Below are 19,154 nucleotides of genomic sequence, written 5' to 3'. Positions count from 1 at the left end.
CTAATTATAAATGATCAGAAGCGAGGCAAAGCGAAGTCTGATTATTTAGGCGCGAAAGCGAATAATATATTGTATAATTCATTCCCCTCCCCTTGGCATCCCATGTACAGTCCAATCATAATTCTCCCAAGTGTCAGGTGTGAGATAACTTCGAAAGGCATCACTAGGATGGAATGCTGGTGCCGTTGGCCTTGGCGGGAAACACTCCTCCTCCACATGCACAGTAAGGTGGACAGTTCAAACTCCAGAATCTTCCTCCAGCACAACAATCAGTCCCCTCCCAAATACCATACCCCCCCTCCCCGTTTCAATGGCAGCCGAAGCAGCAGCAAAGCGGAGGCTGACAGTAGTAATCTGCCTGCTGGTGGTACAAGTAACCAGAATCACATAACACCGGAGTTTCAAGTACTGCATTGGATGTCAAGAGACTTCTCTATGCAATTCAAAATGGTAGACATTACCTGTAAATCCCTGCATAACATGGAACCCAGATACCTTCTGGCCCATTTCCTTTGTGAAGAGTCAACCCAATCAATGTGCCCTTCCCAACTAGGAATGTGAAAGGTACCCCTGATGTGAAACTTGGGGAGGGGGCTAGAAAAGAGTTTTATCATTCTCAGAAGAGAATTAATCATTATTTAGTCTACTGTCGGAATCATTAAGATGTTTTGGGAGCGAATGAAAAGGACTAAACAAGGGGCCTCCCCTCCAGCAAAGTGAATGGAATTAAAAATGAAAGGGATGAACTGATTTTGGATGAAATGGCCATAAAGAAATGCTGAGAAAACATTTTAGAGATTTGTACAAGCATGATAGCAGAATGTCAAACAATGATTTCAGTGAATAAAATAAATGCTAAACAGAATAGTGATATGCAAGATCCCTATTTCCTCCCCACTCCTGGGGGAAGCTTACTGCAAAATCCCCATTCCCTGCCCACCCCACGAACCTACTTTCCAGCTCCGTTCTCTTGTTCAGGGCAACAAAAGAAGATCAGCTGGGAGGCTAGGAGGCAGCGGGAGCAGCAGGGGCAGCCTATTTCCTGTTCTTCAAACTACTCGAAATTTCCTCACCGGTTCTCCAGAACCTGTCAGAACTGGCTGAATACCACCTCTGATCACATAGAGAAAATAAATTGCAAAATAAATAAAGGAAGAGGGATGGTTAAGAAGAAAGGAAAGACCAAGAAAGACATGGGTGGAGAGAGTTAATGAAATCCTGAAAAAGACAAAAAGTTAATGAATTAATGTACAGACATGAAGTTACAATGGTTTTCAAGGATAGAAAGCTACAGTGTAGCTTTAAAGTAGTGGGCTGTTGTTGTTTTTTCAAACTTGGTAAATTTTTAAGATGTGTGGACTTCAACTGAATGGGAGGCTGGCTGGGGAGTTTTGGGAGTTGAAGTCCATACATTTTAAAGTTGCCAAGTTTTTTTTAAAAAAAACCTATTGTTTTAAACTATTTTTTTCTTTTCCCTTATCACCTGCCTTTAATTTCTTTTGCTTACTATTTCTTAAGCTTTTAGGCATATTGGGTGACATTGCTTACCTTGAGAGGAAATAATGTGACCTGTCCAATTTCAACTCTAATGCAAATACTCTCTTCATCTTCTAGGAAAATAATGTATTTTTTTTAAAGGCACTTCAGAATTTCTTGCCCAAAGCTCAGAAACACGAGGGAAAACAATCTTGTAGAAATCCTGAGGAAACAGAGAGGTAATTTTGCAATCATACAATTTCCCACATGATAAATGCTTTACTGAGAAGTTCCTGTTTTAAAAGCAATATAGACAAATGTCCAGACAGAATATTTTTTAAAGAAATAGAGGGGCAGAAAAGTTTCATGAGAACATAGGAATTCAAGTTAAATCAATGAAGTCAATCTAGCTCAACCTTCCCAAAATTGGGCATTACTAAGTCAGAGAGTTTATATCTTCACATCTGGAAGGAATAACCGACTTGTTAGATGAGCTCTGTTTAACAAAACTAGTCAGAGGCTATCTGCTTGAATAGAAACGTAAGGCTCAGAGGTCGTGTAAAGTTTCTCTCTGAGAGAATTTTTGAAAGAGATTGTCATTGGTCTCATCTTAAACATTCTTGCCAACAGGAAATGTTCAAACTATGGAAAGCGGGATTCTCTAATAGAATGGTTTTTTTATAGTAATAATAAAATTATTTCTATTTTGATACCAGATATTCAAGTCAGGTGACAACAATTCTCTTCTCTCTTTCATAGTTCAACTATTTTTTCTTTGGATAGGTTGCTATTAATATATCAACTCTGGCAGTGGCAGATGGGTGGGTGCTTCAACATAGAAGAACCATCTGTTGAGCTAATAATGGGGCGGGGAAAAGTTATCCAGCTAGGTTAATAGTTCCTTTTAAAAAATGAGAGAATATCTTTTATGTTCTCCAATATAAGCTCCTAAGTCTCTTTTTCTCTTTCCTCAATTTTTCCCTTCCCGTCCTCCCCCCAAGCACACACACCCAGCTTTATTCAACTTGTTGGGTCCTTTTCTATTCTGCCTTCAAATTATCTTCCTTCAGATTTCTCCCTCCTCCCTCTGGTTTCTCGCGGGGGTGGGGGGTGGGGGGGTGGAATTCTGCTACAACTCCCCATCCATGTTTGTCCCCTTTGTTTGCTTATTGCCCCTGGCTATTCTCCCTCCTTCTCTACTAGTAACAATAGTATCCTATTGTTTTTGTCTGCTGCATAGACTCCTCCAGAATTAATATTTAGCTTTGTAATGACCTAAATGTAAATAAATGCATAATTTAAATCTCAAATGATTCATGTGAAATAATATAATGATTCAAGCAAAAGAAACAGTCTTTGCTTACTTGCCAATAATTTCTTTTATTCCTATTTTAGCCTCATTAGAACTAATAATAATGGCAGCATCAGTAATCCATTCTGTATTTATGTCTGCATGGAATAGTTCCTTTCTAATGATTTAATATTTTTCCTTGCAATTAAAATTGAATCTAGCTTCAACATTATCTATTGAGACTCCACATCAATCCTATCAAATCAGTTTGTTTATAAGAACCAGTTGTTAATTCTCATAATCTCTGACATATTCTCCAATTTAAGTTTGATTTAAAACTCAAGGAGGGGAAGATGAAACTATAACTACAAAGATCCTCCCAGGACTGAAGTCACTGATAAGATGATAAAGTCAAGTGTGTGTTAGTCATTTAATTTGTACTCTTCTTGGGATACTAAATTTAGTAAATGACTCAATCACTATACAGAATTATAGCTATTTCTAGACTGTAAGTGATGTAGCACAGCAGTACTGTTGCAAAAACACACCCCAATTATTTCCTGAAAGAGGTCTTTTAACAATGTACTATCTCCCAGGAATCTTAGATTTAATTACATAGTCCAGTTCCCCCTTTGTACATATAAACCCAACCTTTCACATGTACACACACACACACACACACAAAGACACATACCTCAGAATACAGCTACATTGTACATGTGCATCAGTCTGCAAGAGATGTGACTGGGTTTTACTGCTTTTCTATCCATAAATTTTTTAAAAATATATGCGTTGATAATGCTGTGTAATAGCAACTGACAAAATTTTGCCTGGCCTTAGCACTATAAGTATCACAGATAACATGTAGGAGCATGCATAAGCGCACCAGCATGCCTAATGCCCTTGTCCTAGTGTCCCCATTTATTTGAATCTATTTCCTGTGTTCTTATTCATGTTTATTCTTATTCCTGTTATCTTGGAAATGAGTGACGAACTAAACAAACAAACAAACAAACAAACAAACATAGCAGTATCAGTTCCAGAGGACTTAAAAGGAAAACCTGGATTTAAAAGACCAATTGCATTGCATTCAATGCTCATTGAAATTTACTTCTCAGCCAACAAGCCTAGGACTGAATCCCTACGTTCTGAACTGTAGACCTACTATACTCAGCATCCCCATTTAAGATTTGTGTCTTAGCACATCTGGAAGAAACCCGATTAAGGAAAGGTAAATGGGTATATTGTGTTAGCTTTACTGGCTATGAGAAAGACAATTGTATATAACGTTGGTTTGTTTGAATGTAATTCAGATGCAAACTTTTAATTATAAAATGGTAGCAGAGATTACCAAAAAAGATGGGGGAGATACTTTTAATCCTCACCTATACTGCCCTGGCCTTGATACAAATTGACTTCCTTCTGTTTCAGGTCACTGAATCTGGACTGCAAAAATACAGGTAACTCATACAGGCAGCAAAGAGTCATCAGGAACCTGCAATTCAATTTTTAGTCCTACTTTTTCCAAAAAGGTTCCAAAGGAATATTTGAACTGGGAATTTAGTAGTGAAGGTATAAGAGTTCCACAGTCTTCTTCCTTCTTTTAATTGCATTCATATAATCAGCATGACATTTAGTGAAACACTGAATCACAGCAAAAAGTGTAGGTATCAGGGCACCAGCTTGCAACGTGAAGATGCAGTCTCTGAGAAATATTATTCTGCTCATCAGGAAGGCTTTAAAAAAAGTTTGGGAAATAAAACAAATATTCAAATAATTGTAAGTCAAGAAGCTTAATTCTTCTCCTATATTTTGGCATCTTGTTTGCAGTTGACAGGGAAAGGCGCTGAAATTTGGGATAAACTACAAAGGCATTACAATGGTACATCAAACAATAACATCTTTGCCAGCTGTTGTTTCCCTTTTAACAGGGAATGCTAATGCTTTTTTATCTTTGTTTTATTTCTACCTCAAAGAAGTAATGTTGAACTAAATACATTAGGGAAAACGTATCATGATAGAAAATGTTAATTTGACACTTAATATTAATGTAAGTATTAAGGGACCAACTTGCTGTCTACCTAAATACAAGGCCTAGATTCATCTTTAATGTGGTATTCTTTAAGATTTGTTTCTTGGATACAAAGAAAAATTAAAGCTTAGATATGCAGCCTGCATACATGGAAAACAGTGGTTTCAAAGAGCCAGATCTGAATCTTTCTAACATATTTTAATTAGGAAACAGAATATATGCCACTGAGATATCAAACTTATGATGCTACTGATGCTACATGTTGTTAATAATCTTTTATGTGGATTAATGAAGGCATGAGTCAAGTGGTGAAATTCAATTTTTTTTTTTACTACCGGTTCTGTGGCCGTGGCTTGGTGGATGTGGCAGGGGAAGGATACTGCAAAATCTCCATTCCCACCCTTCTCTGGGGCCAGCCGGAAGTGATATTTGCCAGTTCTCCAAATACTCAAAATTTACGCTACTGGTTCTCCAGAACCTGTCAGAACCTGCTGAAATTCACCCCTGCATGAGTCGACGTTGGATATGTCATTAGGCAGATTTGAAGTGTTTTGCATCTGGGGAAAAATATGAGATGGGCAGCTTGGCAGGAAAGGCCTAGACAACAAAGCCATCTCTCCAAAGCTTGGCCTTCACTTCCTTAAAATTGTACGCTGCCTTCATATGTCCTGGAGTACACTGTCCTGTAACCAGTAGAGGTAGTCCTCAACTTATGACCAAAACTGAGCCCAAAGTTTTTGTGGCTAAGTGAAACATTTGTTAAGTGAAGTTTGCCCCATCTTACGTCTTTTCTTGCCACAGTTGTTAAGTGAATGTCTGCAGTTATTAAGTTAGTAACATGGTTGTAAAGTGAATCTGGTTTCCCCATGGAAGAAACCAAATGGACTTTGCTTGTCAAAAAGTTGCAAAAGGGGATCACAGGACCTCGGGACCTGCAACTGGAGATCCGCACCCTCACCACCGTCCAGGCCTTCCGCACGGCCCTCAAGATCTGGCTATCCCGTCAGGCCTGGGGATAGGACTTTACTCTCTCCCCGCCCGAATGCTGAGTGAATGTTGTGCTTTTATTGTTAATTATTTTTTTACTCACATTTTCTTTTATGTCTTGTCTTGCACTCCCCTCCCTCATTATTGTAAGCCGCCCTGAGTCCCCTCAGGGAAAAGGGCGGCCTATAAGTGCTCAATAAAACTCAAAACTCATAAACTGTCATAAAGATGAGTCATTTGCCAAGCATATGAATTTTAATCACATGATCTTGGTGGTGCAATGGTCGTTAGTGTGAAAAATAATCCTAAGTAACTTTTTTCAATGCCACTGAACAGACATTAAGTGAACTGTTGTAAGTCGAAGACTCCCTGTATTGAACCTATATTCTACTATCAATCCATTCACCTTTCATGGAAGGAATTAGAAAGGGTCATCTCCTTGCTTCTCAACCCAAGATATCATGACCTGAAGTATCTTGAGACAAATTGGACTAATGATGCATTGTTGTTGTTTTGAAGCATTATTATTTACCTTGTGACTCTTTATTGTTGGTCTAAAATTGCCCCTCTTTGTCTTTCCACAGAGACTACAGCAGCAGCTGATGGAAAAGCTTCTCTACATTTTCTGAGGCCATTTTATGCTTAATGTGTTTGAGCTGGAAAGGCACTTTATGAAAAATGATCACAATGCTTTGGATGAATAAAAGGTTATATAAGTATAGACAGGGAAGAATAAATCTCTGGAAACTGTGTATTGTTGCATAAGTGCACAAAGACTGCATTGCCAGTTGAAAAGTACTTGAAGCCCACAGAAAAGTTATTTGAAGCATATCAGAAATGTGCAATAGTTTCCTGCTATGTTTATGAGCTAGGAAATGCATTGACATAAAACTGCACTATCACTGATATTCCAAGGGAAATTTTCTGGTCTTTTTTCCATCTTATTTTGGTTTTTAAGACTTCTGATTTAACAAGATCTAAAAGATTCTAAGTAAGAGCATCCAACTTTAATTGTGGAGATAAAATTAATATCACGAAGGGTACAATTAATCCACTACAAAGTCAATGTCTGTCATGCCAGAAAAAAAGAAAGAAAAGAGAGCATGACACTGGGATCATTTGACCTTACGTTGAACAAAAAGGTAGTAGAAAATTAGAAAATCTAACTTATCAGCTAAGTTATCTTTTATTGTCTCTATCCTCATTGTCATAAAGAACTGTCTGTCAATATTCCCGTGACCCGTCAAAACCACGGAGGACAAAATCGCGCTCGACGAAAGCGCGCATTTGACGTCATCACAGCGCGACGAAAAAAATTAAAAATTGAAATAAAAATAAAATTAAAGCAAGCCGATTCACATAAAGGTAAGGGTTAGGGTTAGGGTTAGGGTTAGGGTTAGGTTAAGGGTTAGGGTTAGGTTTAGAGCGTTAGGGTTACGTTTAGCGTTAGGTTAAGGGTTAGCGTTAGGTTTAGCGTTAGGTTAAGGGTTACGTTTAGGGTTAGATTTAGGGTTAGGTTAAGGGTTAGGTTTAGGGTTAGGTTTAGGGTTAGGTTTGGGGGGGTTAGGGTAAGGTTTTCGCTTTATTTTTACATTTTTCGATCACAGCGCGATGTTTTCGTCGCGCTGTGATGACGTCAAATGCGCACTTTCGTCGAGCACGATTTTGTCCTCCGCGGTTTTGTGGTGGAACCAATATTCCGACAGACGAATCCAACCAAAACAAGCATGACTGAGATGATCCAATCTCTTAATGAAAAACTTTATTGAGTACATCATATTGGCAAAGATGAAGGCAAAACCAGATCTAATCATTTCCCACACAAACCCATAAAGTTAAAATTTAGGTTTTTCCTCCCATCTATTAGACCAGGTCATATTGTCCAATGGAGACATCTGGTGTTGTAGTGAGAAAGTCTTCTGGCTCTGGTAAACACCTTCCGAAACCTAAGTTCTATCTCCCCCTTCCTTCCCCCCATAGTTCATTGGCATGCTGAGAAGCGGTAACAGTTGCAACAGTTGCAACTATTGCAACAAAAGCAAAAGCACCTTTTGAAGCTTGACTCTTTCCTACTGCAAACTCAAATGTAAGATGTACAAATGTACTGTACTACTCAAATGTACTGTTTCTTTTTCTCCCACTTGATAGACCGACCTAACGACCTCATACAACTCAGTTGTATTGTCTTGGATTCACAAGTAGAAAAGCACTTCTGCTTGCATGCATTAGCTCTGCCAAATCCTTCTGTCAGAGATTTAAATTCACCAGGAGGCCTTGTTAGACAATATGCCAAAGACAAGCCCAGTGCTGCAAAAATATTAACTAAGGATCCCCTTACAAAAATATAAAATACCCATAATATAGTTATCTTGGGTACAAAGTATGGGCTTAACCCAACTGCCAATTAATGTTAAGAGATATCCATTATATTTGAAGCAGAGGATAGATTTATCAAAAAAGCCTCCCTTCTGCCCAAACTACATCTTAAAGAGAGGAGAGCAACATCAAGACATTTGCTTTCTCTCTTAAACCCAGAGAGCTGGTTAATAGACCACCTGATTAAAAGCCTGCAAAGACCTTCCTCATAATCTGTTTCTCAAATTTGCCTAAGCAGTCAAAACAGCTCATCAGTGCAAAGAAACCTTGTGGTTTTCCAATGTCATTCCAGCCCTGTGCCCAGCCTAAAGTTATTCCAAAGTATTTTGACCTCAGAAGCAATGCAGGAGAGCTCGAAGCTTAGAAGACCCTACTAACTCCATAAATTTCTATTTATTCTTTTTTTATGTGTATACTTCATGGCCTTCAATTGCAGGGTGTTTTGCTTTCTCTGTACAGTAGTGATTGGCAATCAACCTCTGCTAGATAGGAGACAGTAAAAGCATACTCTCTGGGATGACATGATTGCTCTACTCAGTAAGTTAGTCCCGGTCATTGTAATAACTCAGTTTGCTCTCAGCATGGCTTGCTGTAATGAATCATTTCTTTAAAAGATGCAATAGCGGGATTTACATGTGTTAAATATGATCGCTAAATTTATAAAGCATGCAAAGTCCAAATCCAACCACATGGAGCCAATGATAAAAAAAGTGCCCATCAGCATATTCACAATCTAGACACTACTTCTCAAACCCTAACTCTAATCCTCTTGAAATTCAAATAAGGCAAAGAGTGACTCCAGTTCCAACTTCTATTCTGCTATTGCTTCTATCTCTGCAATTCTTGTTCCCTCTCCCCCAATTAAACATTATAGCCATAAAATAAATATAGAGACTCCATCATTCCAATTACATCTACCCATCTACCGGAACCAGTAGAGAAGGCATGCTGCGGATGGATCCCAATGGCTAGCACGCTTCCTTTGCTGGGTCGTAAGCAATAGATTTTCTCTGCTGTGGGCTCTGCTTTAAGGATCATGCTTCCCCTTAAAGTGAGGCTGACCTCATCCCTTTCAACTTTTCAGTGACCCTTCAAAGTCTGGTTACATCAGCAGACCTGGGGACTCCAGGGGACTGGGGAAATATTAATATAACCCCCATGTATTTATCAACACCTACCCTTTGCCCAATCTCTTTTTTATTTTGTTTTACTTTTGTGCTACCTTTAATTTTTTTAAAAAATATTTTATAGTATGTACTGTAAAGATTTTTAACTATTGTATACCACTCAGAATCACTTAATTATGAAATTATAAATTGGAAGGATGGATGGATTGGTGGATAAATAAAATTTGAGTGTCATTTTCTACATGCTTTTTGCAACTATTTCTTCCCTTGCCTATAATAGTCCCATACTGATCCTGATAGGGTTGCATTTCATTAGGTTTGGAAGTAAATACATTGCTTTTACTGAATCTGATCATTGCTTTGACTATTCAGTACCAGCAACTTGGATGGGCAATATCTTCCTCGAAGTCCTGTGCAACATTGGTGAGCTTCTCTTTGATGAAGCAATTCAGGACATTAATAAGTCTAAGTTAAACATTAAATTGAAGCTTTGCACTAGTGGTGGGTTCCGGATCCTGTTGCAATTGGTATGGTGCAATGGGGCCTGGTGTCCTCCACATGCACGTGCACAGCACGCGCACGCTCATGCACAGTGCATGCATCCTTACCTTCATGATGCCTCCGTGATGCCTCTGCGATGCTCCAACTGTTCGGTGGAGCATCGTGCAGGTGCTGTACCCTCCATGTGTGTGAGCGGAAGTGCCGAAGAGCTCAGATACAGATAAGGAGCTCGGGCGGGCAGGTGGGCCCTCTGGAGCACCATACCAGAACGGTACCCGGTGCTCCCAGCAGGCACTGCTACGCCCGTACCAAGACGTACTGCCTGCAACCCACCACTGCTTTGCCCAGCTCTAGTCCCTATAATAAGCTGCACTTGGAGATGCTGGGTATTGAACCTTTAAGCATGCAAATAACCTTCTTGATCAGCCATCTAGCTTTGAATTATCTGATTGATACTTATAACCATTCACAGCAATAAGGAACCCAAAGGTGCTTTTTTCATCCAAGTAGCTTCTTCAGCTCTGACTGGATGGTGGGAAATGGAAGGATTTTTTTAAAAGCCCCTTTGGGACAACCATGACCTGAATAACTGATAGTCTCCATAGACATTTAGCAATAAGGAACATTTCTAACAAAGTTAATTCTATATACTGTAATGTATTGGGAAAGCCTTTAAGACAATTCTGTGTGTTTAAAATCAAATGTATTTTTTTAGGTTTTTTTGAGCATTCTGGAAACCAAACAACTTATTTACATCCCTCTCTGATGCAGTCCGTAAAATTAATCAATAACATTAGTTTCAATTGCCTTTTCAAACCTTATAAAAATCAGCAAGCTTGTTTCATCCTGTGGAAGGGAAGATTGGGCTGGGTTCTAGAAGAAAGAACCCAAATGTAATAAACAAGCATCCTTATTAGGACTTCTTTGCCTACAGATGTCCTTCAGTCAGGATATATCCCTTAAACAAAAATAGGAGAAGGAGGAAAAAAAATATCTCTGAAGAAAAGCTGAAGGAGTAATTTGGGATGTCAAATATGATAGATCACATTGCTAAATCATGATTGCATGGAATAGACTTCCTTTCCCTTGGCAACTCTCCAATGTCTGGACTTCAGTTTTCAACAATGTCTATTCCAATTTGGGAATTCTGGGAATTGAGGATACACACCTGGAAATTATCCATATTAAAGAATACTGATACAGAAATGTTGATGAAGGATTTTTTTCTCCTTTGAACATCAGTGCATGTAGGCCTTAAACCTACATAGAGTGAAACTGCTGAAATCCTGTTGACTTCAACTGTGTTTAAATAGTTTATAGCCCATAAGAACAATGTTTGTACAATCACAAACTAAGCATCTGTTCTCAGGGTATACATGATATTACTGCCAATAAATTCAGAATTAATCTGAGGTGTTCTCAAGACTTAATACAAAAAATAAAAAAGGATCTCTGCACAAAATGTTCTCATGGCCCCTGTGACAAATTGCATAAACCACAGTTCCATGGTCTCTGAGTGATTATATAACCACTTGTTTCTTTATTTCCTTTTTAAAAGAGTGCCTTTATTACAATCTCAAATTGCCAAGCACTTGACATAGTAGAAAGAGCTGTTTGTTTTAAAGAAATGCATTGATCATATTGATGTAGAAACTCTATAATTTGTTTTTATGATGATCTTCTGCTTTTACAGAGATTCATATACTTAAGCAGCAGCTCGGTGAGAGAAAGATTGAGATGCTTTCAATCAGTTGGCTAGCCTAATGGCATTAGTTTATTTGGTTTTGTCCTTTGATCTTAAGAAGCAGTAATAACCCAAGCAAGAAGTCTTTTGCCCTTTTATGTCTGGGAAAAGAGCTACCATCTACTTGTTATCAAACTTAATCAGATGTTAAATGGAAGTGCTACATACTCTGGAGTACCACCTGCTGTCCTCCTCTCTTATCCATACCTATCTTATCCATAGAAGTAATACTTTAATTAAGCCAACCTAAAATGGACAAATTTGTTTTAAGGCCTCTTCATCAAGCATGCAGTTTCTCAAATGTATAATTCTTGAAATACAAAAGCTACACTGATATATACAAATATAATCTTATTTAAAACCACCATCCTGGGCCCAATGGTTGGGAATCCAGGCTCTGCCTGTCACAAGCCAGGACAAAGGGTGAGTGATAGAGGAGTAACACCTGCTTAAAAAAATCTTGGTCCAGCTGGCCCGGGTGGTAGCACCTCGTAAAGGCCCCTTTCCAGGGTTACAGGAAGAGACGGCCAACGGTTTTGAAGGCAGAAGAGGGCTTTACACCCCAATGGCAGATAAAGTGGCAGAAGCATCTTCTAGGAGAAGGGAAACACTGATTACAAACCTCCACTGCCTTGTGGCTATTTTCACTACTAGAAAAGGCTTCAGGAGTCAACCTTGGGACAAAATCCAGAGCCGGAGTCCTGGAAGCAGTTCGTGATTGTTTACAACCACCTTCTGGTAACTCTTGTGATGTAGCTGGAAACAATCATATCAGTTCTGCCATTCCATTGGACTATCAGCGATGTGGAAAGGGGGATCTGCTGCTTGGGTAACAATCTATCCTCCATATTAATCTACCCATGCCTCGTGCCCTGGAGAAGACACTCCAGATTCACCTCTTTCCAGAGCATGATATCATAGTCTTTTGATTTCCAATGTTATCTGCTTCATAAAGAGTCTTGTTTCTAGAGGTTTGGACACTTTTATTTTCCTGATAGCCAATACAACTATCACAGTGTTGTTTTTATTTTTGCAGTATTTTGCAGAGTCAGAAGGACTCATTCAGCCATGAATTATATAGGTTTCCCATAGACCTAGGTAAGTGTAGTGCAATATTTTTGATCAGTCTGTTATACATGCTTTGTTATACCTTTGTTATGTTGTGCAAAGGCTTGATGAATCTCTTTTTAGTTGACTGGCCTATCATAATGTCCTGTAAATGTCCTGTAAATATTTGCCTGCCTTTCTTAGCACTTAACTTGATTTTAGAAAAAATATTTTCTTTGTTCATAACTCACATTGTAGGCAAAATATATTGTGTTTCTTACAACAATCTCAGCACCATAAAGTTGATAGTCATAATGCTATTTTAGAGAAGAGAGGGAGAAAAAAATCTCTACAAATCACATAAACATGTCATCTTCTGTCACTTAATGGCATAGTTTCAGGGCCACTAATAAATTATTTTTGGTTCATAAAATGTTGAATCAACCTTCTTCAAGGTATATCAACCCCTTTGTGAATGAAGCTGAAGGACATAGCTATACACTCTTTTTTATGGATTTAGCAAGAGCAATAGCAATAGCAGTTAGACTTATATACCGCTTCATAGGGCTTTCAGCGTTCTCTAAGCGGTTTACAGAGTCAGCATATCGCCCCCACAGTCACCTACCTTGGAAGGATGAAAGGCTGAGTTAACCTTGAGCGGGTGAGATTAGAACTGCTGAACTGTAGATAACAGTCAGCTGTAGTGGCCTTCAGTACTGCACCCTAACCACTGCACCACCTCGGCACACCTCTTTGTCAAGAATTACTTACAAACAGGTAAAGTCTCCTTCCTTTGAAGCATTAATTGTAATATATCACAACTAAACTTATGCTGAGAATTTAGTAAGGGAAAGAATGGATATTCCCTTAAGCCTAAACCTGGAACTAACCAACTCATTACACCTTTTGTTTTTTAAAGAACATTTTAATCAAACCTATAAAGTAATTTAGTATGTGCACAACCTCCAGAATCATCATTATTTTTATGACCACTCTTGGATTCCATATAAGTCCCATACCCATTCTAAGAAATTTAAAAAAATGGTAAGTGGCTGCAACCCTCTCCTCTGTTTGTAAATATGCCTCTACCCAAATACAGAGATACTATTTGATGAAATGAGTATACTTATGAGAGCCAGAGAATGTGGCAGAGAATAGCCTCATTACTTTTTCTTTTGATAAATTCCCGTTGTCACTGACCACATATAGCATGGCAGCCAATTTTTTATTTGATTTTTATCCCACTTTTATTACTTTATAAGTAACCTAAGACAGCAAACATACCTAATATTCCTTCCTCCTCTTCCCCTTCCCCCAGCACAATAACCCTGTGAGATAAGTTGTGCTGAGCTCTCTGAGGAAGCTGTTTTCTTTCATTCCCAATGGAACAATCAAAGAAATAAAAGTAATATGCACCCATTGAACTAAGGAGGATTATCAAATTGCCAACACACCACCTCACAGTTATGTAGTGCTCAATCAACCCCATGTGAATTGGCAATGCCAGGTCTTCAAAAACCTTCAAACCACTAGGAAAATAGGGATGTGTCTCACCTCTGGATGAAGGATATTCCAGATATTGGGGACAACAAGAGAGATGGATGTCTTCTTGGACATATTTTAGCGGACAGGATTTGTAAGAGGACAGGTTAATTTGATCCATCCTTCCTCCCTCCTTCCTCCCTCCTGCCTTCTTCCCTCCCTTTTCTTCTTTCCTTCCTTCCTTCCTTCCTTCCTTCCTTCCTTCCTTCCTTCCTTCCTTCCTTCCTTCTTTCTTTCTTTCTTTTTTTCTTTCTTTCTTTCTTGTGCTGTTAGGTCCATTTTGAATCCTAGCAACTTCCAAATTGCACTGAGAAGTTTTAGAAGGTTTCATATTCTGCAAGATGGGCTAACAGTGTTTTAAATGCATAAAATACCGTGTATCTCCTGGATCAAAGGATTTGTACCTTAAATGGGAAGTGAAGCTCTTGCTCTCATATGTGCCTCTTGTTGGGTTTTCATAAGCCACAAGTGGCCATCAGAATGTGGTTACAATCTTTGGTCTGGGATTATTCAAATAGTTCAGTGTAGCGAGAATCAGTCTACAGGTAAAGTTTAATCCTCTGGATCCTAAGAGACCATTTCCTTTAGAGTGTTTTATTGTAGCAAAGATCTGGATATCTTTTTCACCCTAATATGAAACTGGTTTTTTTCCTTTACCTTTTTTTTTTTTAAAAGCATTTTTCTTTTGCTAAAGAGTTTTTCAAATTTACACTTCAGAATTTATTTCGACACTAGCGTTGCTATGGCCCAGTCTGGTTAAATGGAAAAGAAAGAAAAGAGAAAGTGCAAGTTTCTAATATGTTTAATTTCACAATGCTTGTGGCTATACCATATTTTTTGTTGTTCCATTGTCTGTGCAGATTATAGAGATTGTCTGGTTTGCCGACTCTAGAACACGCAATATATAATTGTCCACGTGAGAAACAATTTTCAATTGCTGGAAAGAATTGGACCGGGCACATTTACCAAAAGCATGTGAAGAAAGAAACATTCCCAGGGTGGTTCCCTCCAGGGAGGGTCATGCCGTTGCCAGAAGCAGCAAGGTTCGTGAGGGTCTTGCCCACCTGGCGGGCCCTGCCACTTGCTGCACTGACCACGGCTCCCCTGGCAGAGGCAGCCCCCACATGGAAGTGAGCCATGGTGGTCCCTGCAAGAGCCATCATGGAGGATGCTCCCACAGGCCCCAGCCTGGCACCCTCCAAGCTCCCCTTGACAGGCAGCCTCTGGAATGACGGGCTGGATGGGTCCCCTCTGGACATGGGTGGGGGGACCCCAGTGTGGGAGGGAGGCTGGGGGTGTTCGCCATGGGTGTAGTGGAGTGGCGGGTGGGCACCGCCATTGGTCAGCCTTGGGGCTGCTCGGCCAGGCGAGGCTGGTTGGGGGAGACAGCATGGAAGTTGTTATGTATCTCCTTGGAGGAGCTGCGCTCGGGCTCCCCCAAGTCAGTGGCCCGGGAGAGTGAGACGTCCAGGATCTCAGAGGAGGAGAATTCCTCCGTGTGCGACTCGTCCAGATCATTGTAGCTCTCCGTGTCTTTGGTGATGCTGTTGTTGGAGCTGAGGCTGGCCGAGATCTGTGCCGGGGTCACGCTGGTGATCTAGAATCTGCTCTTCTTCTTCAATTGGGTGCCTGACGCACCCCTGCCTCCCCTTCCTCCCTGCGAGAGCAGCTCCAGGCTCTGCGGCAGAGGTGCCCCAGGGGGGTAGGAGGTGACAGAGACAGAGGCGGCTGGGCCAGAAGGCTGGGTGAGAAGTCCTCCAAGCCAGTGCCGCCACTGCTGCTGCTGCCGACACACCGAGGCAGGATTGCGGGTTGCACCATTTTGTTGCTCTCCCGCGCCTCCACCGCTGAGTCAGGCTGCTGCTGCTGCAGATGCTGCTGCATTGGGGCTGGAGGGAGGAAGGCCTGACACTGTCACCAATGATGACGCTGCCTCCCTCAGGCACCAGCGCGGTCGGCTGAGGAGGAGAGGAGGAGGAAGCAGCAGGTTTCAGGTTTCAGGTTTCGTTTTATTTATATGCCGCCCTATTCCCAGCGGGACTCAGGGCAGCTCACAAACCCAAGAGGGGAAGGGAAACACAAGAACTACAAACACAAGCATTTAAAATAACCAACAGACACACAATCGAGAGGGGAAGGGAACTCATCAACCCCAGGCCTGCCGACACAGCCAGGTTTTAACGGCTTTTCAGAAGGCCTGGAGAGAGGTGAGGGTCCGAATCTCGGCGGGGAGTTCATTCCAAAGGGCCAGCGCTGCCACAGAGAAGGCCCTCCCCCGGGTAGTAGCTGGATGGCATTGGCTGGTAGATGGAACCCGGAGGAGGCCAACCCTGTGTGATCTAATGGGTCTTTGGGAGGTAATTGGCAGCAGGCGGTCTCTCAAGTACCCAGGTCCAATACCATGAAGGGCTTTATAAGTGACGACTAGCACCTTGAAGCGTATCCAGAGACCAATCGGTAACCAGTGCAGCTCGCAGAGGATAGGTGTAACGTGGGTGTACCGAGGTGCACCCACAATCGCTCGCGCGGCTGCATTCTGGACGAGCTGAAGTCTGCGAATGCTCTTCAAGGGCTGCCCCATGTAGAGTGCATTGCAGTAGTCCAGTCTTGAGGTCACGGGGGCATGAGTGACAGTTGCGAGCACCTCCCGGTTCAGGTAGGGACGCAATTGGTGCACCAGGTGAACCTGGGCAAATGCCTCCCTGGTCACAGCCGACAAATGATGTTCTAAGGTCAGCTGTGGGTCCAGGAGGACTCCCAAATTGCGAACCCTGTCTGAGGGGCGTAAAATTTCACCCCCCAGCCTGAGTAATGGACTACTAACCAAATTTTTGGGAGGGAAACACAACAGCCACTCGGTCTTGTCTGGATTGAGTGCAAGCTTGTTGACCCCCATCCAGATCCTGACAGCCTCCAGGCACTGGCACATCATGTCAACCGCTTCACTGAGTTGGCACGGGGCGGACAGATACAACTGGGTATCGTCCGCGTATTGATGGTATTTTATCCCGTGTCGTCGAATGATCTCGCCCAGCGGCTTCATGTAGATGTTAAACAGGAGGGGGGATAGGACCGAACCCTGTGGGACCCCATATTTCAGGGGCCTAGGGGTCGACCTCTGCCCCCCGACCAACACCGACTGTGACCTGTCCGAGAGGTAGGAGGAGAACCACCGAAGGATGGTGCCTCCCACCCCCACCTCTTGTAGCCGTCGCAGAAGGATACCATGGTCGATGGTATCGAAGGCCGCTGAGAGGTCAAGAAGCACTAGGATGGAGGGGTGACCTCCATCCCTGGCTCTCCAGAGATCATCGGTCAGTGCGACCAAAGTGGTTTCCGTGCTGTAGCCAGGCCTGAATCCGGACTGAAAGGAATCCAGATAATCGGCTTCATCCAAGGACCGTCGGAGCTGAGAGGCTACCACTTTCTCAACAACCTTCCCAATAAAGGGGAGGTTGGAGACTGGATGGTAGTTATTCAAAATGGCTGGATCCAATGATGGCTTCTTCAGGAGGGGTCTCACCACCGCTGTCTTCAATGCCAATGGAAAGAAGCCCTCCCGAAGAGAGGCATTCACCATCGCCTGGATCCAGCCCCGTGTCACCTCCTTGCTGTTCGCAACCAGCCAGGAGGGGCACGGGTCCAGTACACATGTGGCAGCACTCACCGCTTCCATGGCCTTGTCCACTTCATCAGGAGCAGCAAGTTGAAAGTCAGTCCAGAGATGTCGTTCAAGACCTTCCCCCGGTACCCTGGCTGGCTCTGCACAATTGGAGTCCAGGTCCATCCGAATCTGAGCAACTTTGTCCGTGAGGAACTGGACATATTCCTCTTCTCTACCTTGTAGGGGGTTATCCGCAACCTTCCCATTTAGGAGGGAGCGGGTCACCCTAAACAAGGCGGCAGGGCGTGACTCAGCGGACGCTATCAGAGCGGCAACATAGGTGTTCTTGGCTGTCCGTGTTGCCAAGAGGTATGCTCTGATGCAAGCTTTTAATAGTGCTCGGTCTGACTCGGATTTACTGGACCTCCAGTGGCGCTCTAGGCATCTCTTTTGGCGCTTCATCTCCCGGAGGTCCTCGGTAAACCAAGGGGCCCTCCTGGATCCACTGCTGCGGATCGGCCGTAAAGGCACAATCCGGTGGAGAGCCTCAGATGCTGCTGAGTTCCAAGTAGCAACTAAGGTCTCCACCGAACTGCGGGCAAGAGTATCAGGCATAACACCAAGCGCCATCTGGAAACCCTGAGGATCCATAAGGCGCCTGGGGTGAAACCACCTAATCGGTTCCTCCTCCCTACAGTGGGGGATTGGTCTCTGGAAGTCAAGCCTCAGTAGGAAGTGGTCCAACCATGACAGGGGCAAGATCTCACTACCCCTCAAACCAAGATCACAGCTCCACTGCTCCGAGAGAAATACGAGGTCGAGTGTGTGACCCGCCGAGTGAGTTGGACCCTGGATTACTTGGGTCAAGCCCATGGCTGTCATGGAAGCCATGAACTCCTGCGCTCCATCAGAGTGTTCGCCAAGCGAAGGCAGATTGAAGTCCCCCAGTTTCATAAGTCTGGGGAACTCAACTGCTAGCTCAGCTACTGACTCGAGGAGCGAGGGGAGGGCTGTCGTCACGCTGTTGGGAGGCAGGTACGTTAACAACAAGCCCACTTGACCCGCAAGGTCCAACTTCACCAGCAAGGACTCACACCCGACAGACTCCGGAGCAGGGATCCTACGAGGAACTAAAGACTGCCGGATAACAATGGCCACTCCCCCGCCCCTTTCTGGGGTCGCGGTTGATGAAGCACCTGAAAACCCTCTGGGCACATTTCGGTGAGGGAGACTCCTCCCTCCGGGCCCAGCCAGGTTTCAGTAATACATGCCAGGTCTGCCCCCTCGTCTACAATTAGGTCCTGGACGAGGGGAGCCTTGTGAACCACAGACCTGGAATTTAGCAATAGCAACCTGAGACCAGGGTCCTGACTACTCACGCCATCTGGCCTTGGAGTGGAACTCACAGGGCCGGAAGGAGGGATCCC

The 19,154-nt window shown here is 42.6% G+C and overlaps 1 long non-coding RNA gene across 1 annotated transcript in view; it reads right to left on the bottom strand.

The window, feature by feature from the left end:
* Positions 1-1,538: 1,538 nt before the first annotated feature.
* LOC116508525 overlaps positions 1,539-19,154 on the bottom strand; it is a 123,874-nt gene continuing 106,258 nt past the window's right edge. Inside the window, exon 5 of the long non-coding RNA XR_004255355.1 lies at positions 1,539-1,699. This is a non-coding gene — a long non-coding RNA (uncharacterized LOC116508525). The remainder of the gene's footprint in view (positions 1,700-19,154) is intronic.

The sequence above is a fragment of the Thamnophis elegans genome, chromosome 4, assembly GCF_009769535.1.
Source record: "Thamnophis elegans isolate rThaEle1 chromosome 4, rThaEle1.pri, whole genome shotgun sequence".
Lineage (NCBI taxonomy): Eukaryota > Metazoa > Chordata > Lepidosauria > Squamata > Colubridae > Thamnophis > Thamnophis elegans.
Note: the sequence above shows the minus strand (reverse complement) of the source record. Positions and strands in the feature narration are given on the sequence as shown.